A 12,857-nucleotide genomic window follows, 5' to 3' on the forward strand; every position below is an offset into this window, starting at 1 on the left:
CCAGAGGGATATATTGGGTAACTTTTTCTTTTTTATTGTGTCAGGCTCAGTCCTCACTTTGTTGACCTCAGGCAGAAGGAAGGATTGAGTTCCCAGGTCTGCTGCAGTTTGTACAAAAAAAAAAAACAGCATGAGAAACAAACACGTAGAAGGGATGGAAAGAAAGAAAGTAGACAAGTGCCAACAAGAAAGAAAGGAAGAAAGAAATGATGTAGTTGGGAAGAAAACGGACAGGCTAGTTGAGCAGACAGATCACAGGAGCCTTGGATCAGGGCCCAGTTGTCCTCTGTGTAAGGTTGACTTGGGGGTAGGTGATGTCAACCCCTGACAGGTAATTTGGTATGAGCCAGGCTGCTTGGGGCCAAAAATACACATATGTTATCCCAACACAGAGAAACACACACACACACACACACACACACACTTTTGCACACATTCATGCACATGCGCAGTCAATCCCAAAATTGACCCACATCCCCGTAGCTACTCTATATTTGGGTGATCTTCTCACAAGGACATAAAGACAGAACAAATGCAACAATGTCAAGTGCTCTTATAAAGAGATCCAGACTCTTCCAGGATGTGGGCTTCAGATGCCAGTTTGAGACAAAACACTTTGGAACATTTTATTTCAAACAACCTACTATGACCTACTAATATATTCCTATCGTTATTATCATAAAAAGAGGCATGGCTTTATTTATGAAACTTTATTTTGCTTCTGAAACCTTTCCCTTTGAGCCTCATGTGGTGTGGTCGAAAACAGGTTGTTGGATCAACAGTGTCTGTTAGATTCATCCACTCTGGACCACAAACACAATTTTTGTTCAGTTGCTGTTGAGATCACACCGTTATGCCAGAAGTGTGGATAGACTGACCAGAGACAGGGGAAAAAAAGTACTACGAAAGTAACATTTCTTTCACATACAGGAATGGTATAGATCGTTGCTTACTCGTTGGTTGTGTGATAAAAAGATTGTCTGTGACTCTTGAGTTGAAATGAGGATAAAATCAGGACAGAAGCACCATTGTGTTTTGGCCAATTACTGTTTTGGTCTCGACATCAAGAACTGAGGTGCTCACCCTACGTGCCCCAGCTGTCCCCACACATCCCCAGTGTGTTTTTGGACGTGACGGCCCGGTGAGGGCATGTCATCTGGAAGGCCCACTTGCTTGCTCACACCCGCTTTGGCCAGGATTCTGTTGGCTTTGAGCCACAAGTCTAAATAAGGTAATAGCTGATGACTTTCCTCAGTCCTTCATCCCATACTGCATGAAAAATGACTGGATGATGTTTTTGAAAGGACAGTCATCAATGTCGCTCTGCATTCTTCCCTCGTTGTTCGAAAGGAGCTTTGCAAATTAGTTGGACGACACATAGGAAGGAATGGTGGGTTTGAATATTTGCGTAACATAATTATATTTAATGTATTTAATTGCTGTCTGAGAGTGCCAGCATTTCTTTTTTTCTTTTTGTAATTTTGCCATACATGGTTAACTTAGCTGTTCTTAGAGCTGAAAAACGATGCTGGGAAAACTGTACAACCATTAAAACAAAATATCAACTCAAATAGTTTTTATGTCAGACAACTAAATGTGTAAAATTACAGTACTTATTAAAATCCTAATTCTTAGTTGTTAATTGTTAAGTGGTACAAAATAAATACATTAAATACTACAGTGAGTGGTTTGGTAGACCCTTCCTAAGAGCTGTTTCATATTGCTGTCTCACAACAGACCCTATATCATAACCCCTGCTGTCTTCTGCTTGTGAAAGCATGTCAACATAATGGTTGGCCAGTCCAGCGCTGCTTTGGCCTCTCTGGACATACTAACTGTCTAGTTTATATCTGTCTGTTTGCTACTTGGATAAATTTGGCCTGGCTCAACTGTGGCCTGTCTGTCTGCCGGCCAATTATTTTCCTCGAGCCAGGACCTCTGAACTCTCTTCTTCCCAGACAGACGTGCAGATCCCATGTGGGCTTTAGTAGTGTCACTAAAGGTTGGCCCGGTCAGTGCCGCTTCAGCGAGGCACAGAATTATCTGCCAGCTTGTGGCTAGGTTAGACAGCTCAAAAGCCTTGTACGAATGGTAATGGATGAAAGAGACACTAATCTACGCAATTAGGTCCACAAAATGTTTTGTTCTGCTGGAAATTGAACAAGGATTACACACAGGGGTTTTTTTTTACACTTCTTGAAAGTTAATTATGCAATGTTTTTGCCTTTGTCTTTTCTTTGTCAATAAAAAAAAGCATCAAAACGGACAGACATTTTTTCCCCCCAAGATTTTTTTGAGCAACAAGACCCCCATTCCACTTGGGAAACGATGTGGAGTAAGTGACAGAAATAAAAAAAATCAACAACAAAAACACTCAATCATTAATGTCAGAGTAAAGTAACTGCCATTTTTAACCTGTTTTTGATTTTCAGTTATATTGATACAGAAACAGAATAATATTGATTTACACACTATATTTCCTAAATTATTACTGTGAAATTATATGATTTTTGTAGTGTATTTTAACATTGACATCTAAATTCAGTCCAGTCAGTCCAGCATGTAAATTAATTCAGGCACTACAGTGCAGCCTATTATGTGGTAGAAAAATGGCAGCGTTCAGCTCAGGGGGTAATTCATTGAGCCCTTTCTCATATTTATTACTCAGTAATTGTGAATACAAACCAACAAAAAACAACTCCACTTGCACTAGCTGAAGCTGAAAGACCCAGGAAACTATTAAGGAAAACAACCCTAAGAGGAAACAAACAGCAAAAAGTAACAAATAGATTATGCAACAGTTTCTCCCAATAAACAGCAGCCAGTATATTTCCCACATGAAGAGAGTCTCAACAGTAGTTCAACACACTTTGACATGATGTTGAGATGTTCTCCCAGCTTCCTGCATTTGGCCATAAAATTTCAAGAATAAAGCCAAAAGGAATCCTGCAAGGCAAGGCTTTCAATTTGTCAATACAACCCCTTTCACATCCAACATAAACACAGCTGCAGATCCTGTTCAACAAAGGTTTAAAAGTGACTGTTTTTTTGCTCCGTAAATGAGACTAAGGAAAGCCAGCTCACACATGAAGGTAGTGGGGAAAGGAATTGGCTCCTCAACAACCTAATGTGAGAAGGCTACAGAAGCCCACAAAACTGATCCAGTGACAGCTACTAAAACTGAGCTTCAATGTGCTGTTCAAATAAAACTCTGCATTATTATTTAGTTTCTTCTGGTTTTACAAGGAGCTCTGTTGGCATGGAAGTTCCCTTTTTGAAGACTTTCACACAGTGCAAAAAATAGATATACTTTCCTCTGCGGAAAATTGTCTTCTCTTTCAAAAACATTTGGCCAAACCTGGAAGGAACAGTAAATTGATTTTTTAATGTCTTAAGCTTTCTTGACCTCATGTTAGTATTAACTACGTAGCTTATATCTGTTTAATAACATGAGAAAAGTACTGATGCAGATATTTACACACAATCACATGACACATTTAAACTTGCATCATGGCTAGATGTTGGTAAAGTGCAATGATATATCAACAACCCATTGCACTGTTGCTAATTAGCCACGTGGAGCTTGAATCATGCAGGTACAGTTTCTCCCCATTGCCATGCTTTTCTGAAAAATAACATGTATGGATGCTATGAGTGTTTGTAGCATCATGTAGATATACATGGAAAGGCAAGGTCATCAACTGAAACTGGCACATGGAAAAGAAGAAAGAAAATTTAGCAGGTTGAACTGTGGTTATCAAACACAGAGTGTTCAATTCAGAGTGAATTGGGAGTCACTTGTGTTTGAAAAATAGAGCACATGATCAATCAAAAAATCGCAATTAGTTAAATAAAATTTTTTTCAAATGTTTATCCCATAATAAAAGTGTTTCCGACATACAGTAAATTCTGCAGTAAAGTTAAATAAAACTAATAAACATGGATGCAGCACAGGTATAGTAAAGGAAAAAAACAATAACAATTTAGCAAATTAAGAAACAAAATAAACCAATGCTGTTTACTCTTAAGAGTGTTAAATGTTTAATCGTGAAGGTCTGACTGACTGTAGTTCAGTTTATTTAACTAATGATGCTCTAAGTACTAGTAAGTATCATTGCCACTATGCCAGACCAGATTGCAAGTACATATTTGCCTTTGTCTCGTTGTAACTCAATTTAAAGTGTTGCCACAAAGCTGAGGACTTTAGCATGCTGCCCTCATTTTATTTTCTTTATAATCAATCAATGTAGCACAAGTACTTCCGTATAGTGAAGCATGGTGACATTCAAGAGCACCAGTGACTGAGTGCTGTCAGGTGGAAATTGTATTATGGTATTATTTCTTCGCAATAAACATTAAAGCAAACGGACAAGTGTATTTTTCAGCTTGGCTGCTTTGCTTAAGCTACTGTAAATAAATAAACAAATAAATCAACTGATTCTGGAGGAAAAATTCCATAAATAAAAGCCATACATTTGAGTACAGCCCCTGCTTTTGCACCTGTTAACTTCTTTCCAAATGCCCAATCCCTACATGGAAAGATTCAGAGGCTGCCTTAAAAAAGTACCATGCACACTTCACTCTTTATGCAACTTCATATTAGAAAATGGGCATGTGATTTTTGACTTGGCCAAAGGTCTTTTAGTTACTGCTTCGGTGGTATCGTAAAAATCATAAATAATGCTTAACTGCAAGACTGAACTTTTCCAAAGGACATAAAAAGAGGTTGTAAAGTGGTAAAAGAACTGAAAACCAGAAGAGACAGATTTTGTGTCCTGTTATAGTCAGACTATATAGTATAGTCAGTTTCTGTTCGAGATTGGTTCATGCTTCAGCTCCATAGTAATGTTAAATATTGGACAGTTACAAACCGTCAACTCTGTGGTGATTTCGGTAGATGAACTATCTGATATTCACAGAAAAGTGCTAACTCTTGCATATTTGTTTTGTGTTATTATTTAGCAACTTTCTGCCTGGTATTTTGAGTTTTTTTCATCAAAAAACAGATGACTGCTTTAAACAATGGCAGGAGAAAAGTTATATTGGTGTCCGAGATGGGGCCTAAATCTGCACCAGTTGACAGCTTTTATTTACATGGTCTTTAAATAGTAGTAAGGCCCAGATTGATCCAATGACAGATTGATCAACTATTAGTTGATCACAATAGTGATCAACTACTATTGATCACTATTGCACAGGCTATAAACAAGACCACACACTTCCACTGTCATCATCATCTCTCAAATCATGAAAGCCAGGAGACAATCATAACTACAGACACATACACACAGAGGCAAATGGATGCTTGAGCAAACGCAGGAATTCTATCCAGACATTTGCAAAGAATGTGCTGGGATTCAACATGATACCTCGGGGCTTGAGAATGTCAGGGGAGTTCAAGCTGGGGTAGGCAGAAATCTAGAAAAGGCAGAAAGGAAAAAAAACAAACAGGGGAAAAAAAAAACATTATCTGAAAACAGACTCCTCTTCCTTTACTGTAGCTTCTAGGTCTTTTCCACCAGACAACCATGAATGTGCACGAGCCTCATACGCTTTATACACATGAAAACAAACTTCACCACAGCCGTAAGCCTTTAGCTGTGGTAAGCAGAGAAAATATACATGTAGGCCTATATGATTGGTCCCAATCACCTGCTTTCGACCAGAACATTCTGACCCGCAGTTCAACTCAATCAGATATTACAAGTTAAGTCAACGAAAATTAGCCGTTTTTACTTCAGAGTCAAGAAAAAAAATGGATCTCCATTTGCTCCTGGATCATTGATACTGACATTTGCTCTAATCTTCTTGCTGTCATTTTCTGCTACCAATGAACCAGAGGTCAAATTGTGGGCAATTGTGATGGCTTGTATATATTTAGAAATAGAACCGACATTTGAAATGATGTAAAATGAAAATAAATGATCACTCTTATTTATGACAGCTTCAGTAACCCTTTGTAGTATAAGCAGCAACTCTCTGACAGTTTTGGGTTAACTATGATAATATTCCAACACTTGAATTCTTGAATACATGTGAGGTTGAGAAAAACAGAGCCTATAAAGCATCTGCGGTGTCAGTAAGTGAAGCAACTTGTCAACAATAAAGGAAGAGAACAAAAGCAAATGAACACACACACACACACACACTACATTAAAAAGGCTTCCTGTACTTGCATATTAATCATAGGAACAATTGTAACACAAGAGTGGAGTTCAGTATAACAATTTTCATTTGCTTTGGATTTCTGTATTGAGCACGCTACTTGTCATCCTTGTTTTGTGATCATCAGTTTTGATGTCAAATTACAAATGCAATTTAAGAACTTTGGGTTGTTGTAGAAGCTGAAAAGTCCCTCCTTTATTACCCTCATTCTGAGTAGCTGTTAGCATTACTGCCTGTCAAAACTATCTAAACACAAAGCGCTGCAACCATTGCGTGCTGCAAGTTAGTTCCCATGAGTATTTCAGACAAACCTACATGTAAATAACATTACAAATAAATTAACCTTTCAGAAGTTCTACATAACCACTTGAGAAGAAATTATAATGTCATAAAAGGAAATTACAATCTTAAAAAGTTATAGTCATGGAATCTTTGAAAGGATTTTATGCTATTAAGACCTATTAAAAATACTTTATTCATCACCAAAATGGCACAAAACTAATTATTATATTAAATCCAGGTTGAATATACTGTATTTAGGTTGTCTATATGACATTTTCTAGTCATTTGCATGTGAAGAATTTGCATATTTTTACATGCATTATTACATTACCTCATTACCCAACCCACCCATGACTCTTTCTGTCTGCCTCTTTATTTCTCTCCGTTCTGCACCCTCCCTCCACACCTCCACACACATCCTCTGGTTTCCCTGGTGGCAGCCAGCACTCTGATTGAAAAGCTTCAAGGGAGACTGAGAGAAAACAGAGAAGGGGGTAGAAAGAGAGAGACGGTGATATACAAAAACAAAAAAAAATCTGGCACCAGAAAATATTTTTTTTCTCCACGTTTTGCCATGTTTCCTGTTTTCGCTTTCCCTATTCCCATCCTTCCCCTCCCTGCCGCTCCCTCTGTCTGCTTTGCCTTTTAGTCTGCAGCGCTCCAGGCAGATCAAAATTTAACTCACTGATGTGTGACTAACAGTAGGACACACAATACACAGCCACAAATTCTTTGATCATAATTCCATTTAACAGTGAAAATGTATGCAGCAAGTAAAGAATGAGAATGAAAGAAGAAAGAGCGAAGGGGGGAAGGAGAAGACTCAGGAAATGATTGTGCTTGTTACTCTGTCTTCATGCCCCATCAAGCTGGGGATGATCTAAAGCTAAATGTCAGGATAAAAAACAGACACCTACTTACACAATTAAGTATGACTTATTAAAAATATGCACATGGCAAGGTGAGGACTTTTGTTTTTCATTTATATCTTTTGGCTAATAAAAGTAACAAAGCAATATTTCTTATTTAATAAAATGTACTAATTGTGCCATGTATATGCACTCACCAGCCACTTTATTAGGTACACCCGTCCTACTGCTCATTAACGCAAATTTCTAATCAGCCAATCACATGGCAGCATCTCAATGCATTTAGGCATGTAGACATGGTCAAGACGGTCTGCTGCATTTCAAACCGAGCATCAGAATGGGGAAGAAAGGTGATTTAAGTGACTTTGAACACGGCATGGTTGTTGGTGCCAGATGGGCTGATCTGAATATTCCCTAAACTGCTGAAATACTGGGATTTTGACGCACAACCTTCTCTAGGGTTTATAGAGAATGGTCTAAAGAGAAAATATCAAGTGCAAATGCCTTGTTGATGCCAGAAGTCATAGGGGAACGGCCAGACTGGTTTGAACTGATAGAAAGGCAACAGTAACTCAAATAACCACTTGTTACAATCAAGGTGTGCAGAAGAGCATCTCTGAATGCACAACATGTTGAACCTTGAGGTGGATGGGCTACAGCAGCAGAAGACCATACCAGGTGCCACTCCTGCCAACTAAGAACAGGAAACTGAGGCTACAATTCACACAGGCTCACCAAAATTAGACAACAGAACATTGGAAAAACGTTGCCTGGTCTGATGAGTCTCGATTTCTGCAGCGACATTTGGATGGTAGGGTCAGAATGTGGCGTCACCAACATGAAAGCATGGATCCATCCTGCCTTGTATCAACGGTTCAGCTGGTGGTGGTGGTGTAATGGTGTGGGGGATATTTTCCAGGCAGACTTTGGGCCCATTAGTACCAACTGAGCATCGCATCAACAGCACAGCCTACCTGAGTGTTGTTGCTGACCATGTCCATCCCTTTATGCCCACAGTGTACCATCTTCTGATGGCTACTTCCAGCAAGAAAATGCACCATGTTATAAAGCATGAATCATCTCAGACTGGTTTTTTGAACATGACAATGAGTTCACTACTCAAATGGATCCAGTGTCACCAGATATCAATCCAACAGAGCACCCTTGGGATGTGGTGGAACGGGAGATTTGCATCATGGATGTGCAGCCGACGAATCTGCAGCAACTGCGCAACGCTATCAAGTCAATATGGACCAAACTCTCTGAGGAATGTCTCCAGTAAATTGTTGAATCCATGCCATGAAGAATTAAGGTAGTCCTGAAGGCAAAAGGGGGTCCAACCCGGTACTAGCAAGGTGTACCTAATAAAGTGACAGGTGAGTGTATTGCGCATGATGACATTTAAGTTTGTCATACATAAGCTTATACATCTAGTAAAGTTTGAATGTTTTTAATGTGTTTTTAATCCTTTGTGAATCCACTTTTTTATTGTATAATGTGTATTTTCTCTTTCTCACCAATTTCATGCTTTCTGATCTCCAAAAGTCTGGCACCATATGGAGTTAAACTATTGTATAAATATATTGCGGTTTAGCTGTCATTCAGATAGCCACATGTTTAACTTAAGAATATTTTTACATAAAAAGGAATTGGTAACTCCGTAACTGGGGGCTATAAGCTTACATCTGCAGTACAGCGAGACTAAATGACAAAACTAAATTCCTGTACACAAGTCTGAGACAGTAGATTCCCTGAGGTTGAATATGTATGGTATTTTCTACAGTACAATGTGGCACAACCAGGAGACAGAGGCAATGTAATTCCTATCAGAGCAGCTAATTAGCCTATACTTTATTTTTTCATTGTAAAATGGTTGTACTATGAGAAAAGTTGAGAAAAGGCTAATCTGACTTTAAACGTTATAATAAAATATTTTCCAAACTAACACAGCTCCTGGACTCACACTAACATCTTGGATGAACTATACTAGCTTTCATGAATTCCTTTGCGTTTCAGAATATATCCCTTTTTTCATCTTAAGTATTGCACACATACCGCATACCGGTAACCATATTTAGAATATGTGCAACAAAGATACTTTTCCATACTGCACAGCACATGGAGGACTCTTAACAACTCAAGCAGAAGGAAGGGGTTTGATGTACCATTAAATGCCCTAGATTCTTTCTTTTTTTTGACGTTGTGATAAACACCCCTGTCCTGCATGAATCATTTAGATATAATTTTTTTTTCCTGACAAAGAGGATAGAGGTTAACATTGCAGATGTTCTCAGATGTGTGTGAGTATGTGTGGTGCTGAAACTGTCAGCATCTCTCACTGCAGGTGGTCCCTAGAACTTGTGAATACCTAAAAAGCTGCTGCTTTCTGTCAGTGATCACAACCAACAAGGTGAGTGAAGGAGAAAAAGAAAAGGGTAGAAAATAATTCTTCAGTCTAGTAGTTTTCAAGCAGTTTCTCAAAGCCCTCCATGCAAGACTGCTGCAGGAGTTCACAGACAGCTTGAGAAGCACAGGGTTTAGGTAAATAATAAATTATTGAAGTTATATGCCCTCAGTAATAAACACAGCTGACAAAAAAATGTAATGAAAAATGAATTCAAAATGGGATTTCTGATGAAAGAGATGGAGAATGTCACAGAAACATTATGCAAACAAATTAAAACAATTATACGTTTTGTATTTGTTTATTACACCTCAATAAAATAACTACTAACAACTGTGGTGCTTCATCAGGTCTGACAACAGCTATATTGTGTCATTTTTATTCTCCGTTTTACCGTTTTATCTAAGCACTCGCATTGTCCAGATTAAGAGTGTAAAAAATGCAGTTTTATTATTATTTTGTTAATTTCAATAGTTTTTTTTGTTGTTTTAAAGTTATTAGGGCCCAAGCACTTACAGTGCGAAGGCCCAGAATTTTTTTCCTCATTTTTATTTTTCCGACGAAATAAGGGCCTTTTTGCCCCCCTAAACGTGCCCCAAAAGTCACCAAATTTTGCACGCAAGCCAGGCTTGGTGAACAATATGATATTTAATGGTTTGCATTAATGGGCGTGGCCTAATGGTGCCGGTACGGTGGTACCGGCACCATTGTACGGTTTGACGTGGTACGGTTTGACGTGCATACACGAAAATCGGTACACACCGGTATCATGTCGCAACTTAAAGAAAAGTCTCTTGGTGCCATGGCCGAAACCGAACAGGAAGTCTGCCATTTTGAATTAATCGTGTGTATTTGGCACAATGTATGCCATTACTGCAGCCGCTTCTTCACCCGAACCGTAACGTGCACCCAGGTGTGTTATATTCATCTGATTGGTCCATATTTGATAGTTCCTACTTTCTGCCATAACTTTTGAATGGTTTGACGTAAAGACTTCTGGGTGGTGTCATCGGACTCGGTTTTGAGTCCTTGAACACAATTGGCATGAATTAACCCCGCCCCTTCTTCTGATTGGTCCATATCTGATAGTTCCAACTTTCTGCCATAACTTTTGAATGGTTTGATATAGAGAGTCGTGGCTGGTTTCATCCGCTAAATGTCCAGGCCTGAAGAATCTACATGCAAGTCATACAAGTGCTTCCACTGCAGCACGCCTGAACGGGCACAAAGGTGCGAGGGCCCGTTCATCGCCGCTTGCAGCTTTAATTTTACATTAAGATTTTAACTCTATAATGCCAGGTGTATTGTATTTGATACAGACTTTCTAAGACCTTTGAAGTTTGAGTTTTATAAATACCAAAAAAATATGAGAAACATAAAACAACTACACACAAAATGCATAAACTTACATAATGTATTCATAATTATAAGAAAAATATTTGAGAAATTATCTTTTTGATAATTTTCACTTATCCAATTTTTTTTATTTATTTATTATTAGTTATTTCATGTCAGCCATCAAAGGGTTAACAAATAATACCTCTGACATAATTTACTATAACACATCTGGCTATTGTGGGGCAGCAGTTGGTTCTCCTCCCCAGTCCTCAAATACTAAAAGCTTGGTCAAGGTCAGGATCGTTTTTGGATGTGCAGGGTCTTATGGGAAGCATAATAACTGCAATGTTGATGCCAATTAAGCTTTCCAAAATAAAATGCAACCTTAACCAAATGGTTTAATCACTTAACACTAATTAATAACTTTCCACCCTTGACTGACCGCATGTAATTTTATGCTTAACCTCAACCAACATTAACCAAGTAATTTTACCGTGAAATGAAATAGTAAAGATTAGAGCAAAGAAACTCATAAATAAAGTTAAAAAAGTAATGCAAAGCAGTATTGTCAAGGTTGATCATGATAGTCTTCAGTCTTACATTTTAAACCCAGATAGGACTAGTAGAACAGATTATAACAGATGCTATATTTTACCTAAATTGAATTGTATTTATATGTCATGGGTCAAGTTATCATTTTACAGCTTACAGCTATTTCACAACTTTCTACAAATAAGAAATAAATAGTATAGGATCAACTTTATTGATCCCATACTGTGGAAATTCACTTTTTAAGGTAGCTGAACATATATATAAGTAGCAAAAAAAAATAAATGAATACTACTACTACTAATAATAATAATAATAATAATAATAATAATTAATAGAATGAATTAATTAAATCTCTGCATAATTGGAAGCAACCAAAACTTTTACAGAGCTTTTCCATCCATGATTAGAACAATACCAGCTGTTCTTAAAGAGTAGGTGTGATTTCCCAACGCTAATAACAACAGGCAATAAAGATTGGTCATTTGGCAAGACTTCACTGTGTGTATTTGCTCAACTCTAGAATAATCGCACCACATTGCTTTTGTTTTCTGTTGTAATGATACAGTCTTGCTGTAATTGTAGCATGCTGTGTGGCTCACCTATCCTTGACTTTTTTAATACTGAACTCTTTTAGGTTAATTGAATTACAGTGGCTAATCATTGCACTTGTTTTTGGCATCTAAGAATTATAAAAGCTTATTTGGAACCTTGGGATGGCTAGGTTACATAGCCTCGGGCATATGCTACTTATTGGAGCAGAAATTAGTCATGCAGTGAGGTAAATTAAATCCAAAATGACCATGCATATGCAAATGAGGGCTGCATTTATACTTGTATAGCTAAAGGACGTTTAATATGAATTCTTAATTCAGTGTTTTAACTCCAGGGTAAGAAGTCCCCCACTGTAAAATTACTGTGTCAAATTAAAATGTAAGGAAATAAATATCCAGATGTTGAGACGAAAGCATGATTATTGTATGAACATGTTTGCTGTAAATTACTTGGGGGGGTTAAATAAAAAAAAAAAAAGTCTTTACAATAGGGCATACATTATACTAATGTAAAAATGCTGTCTGAAATACAATAATTATTAATGATATGACACTTCTAGCTACTGGCAGACTGAATGGTCATTTCTCTACCACAACAAATTCTAACATTATAACATTTATAATAGTTTACTTGACATGCCTTATGATTTGGGCACCATATCATAAGGCACAAGAAAGAGGAACGCTCGGTGCGTC

Source organism: Cololabis saira, chromosome 3 (genome assembly GCF_033807715.1).
Source record: "Cololabis saira isolate AMF1-May2022 chromosome 3, fColSai1.1, whole genome shotgun sequence".
Classification (NCBI taxonomy): domain Eukaryota; kingdom Metazoa; phylum Chordata; class Actinopteri; order Beloniformes; family Belonidae; genus Cololabis; species Cololabis saira.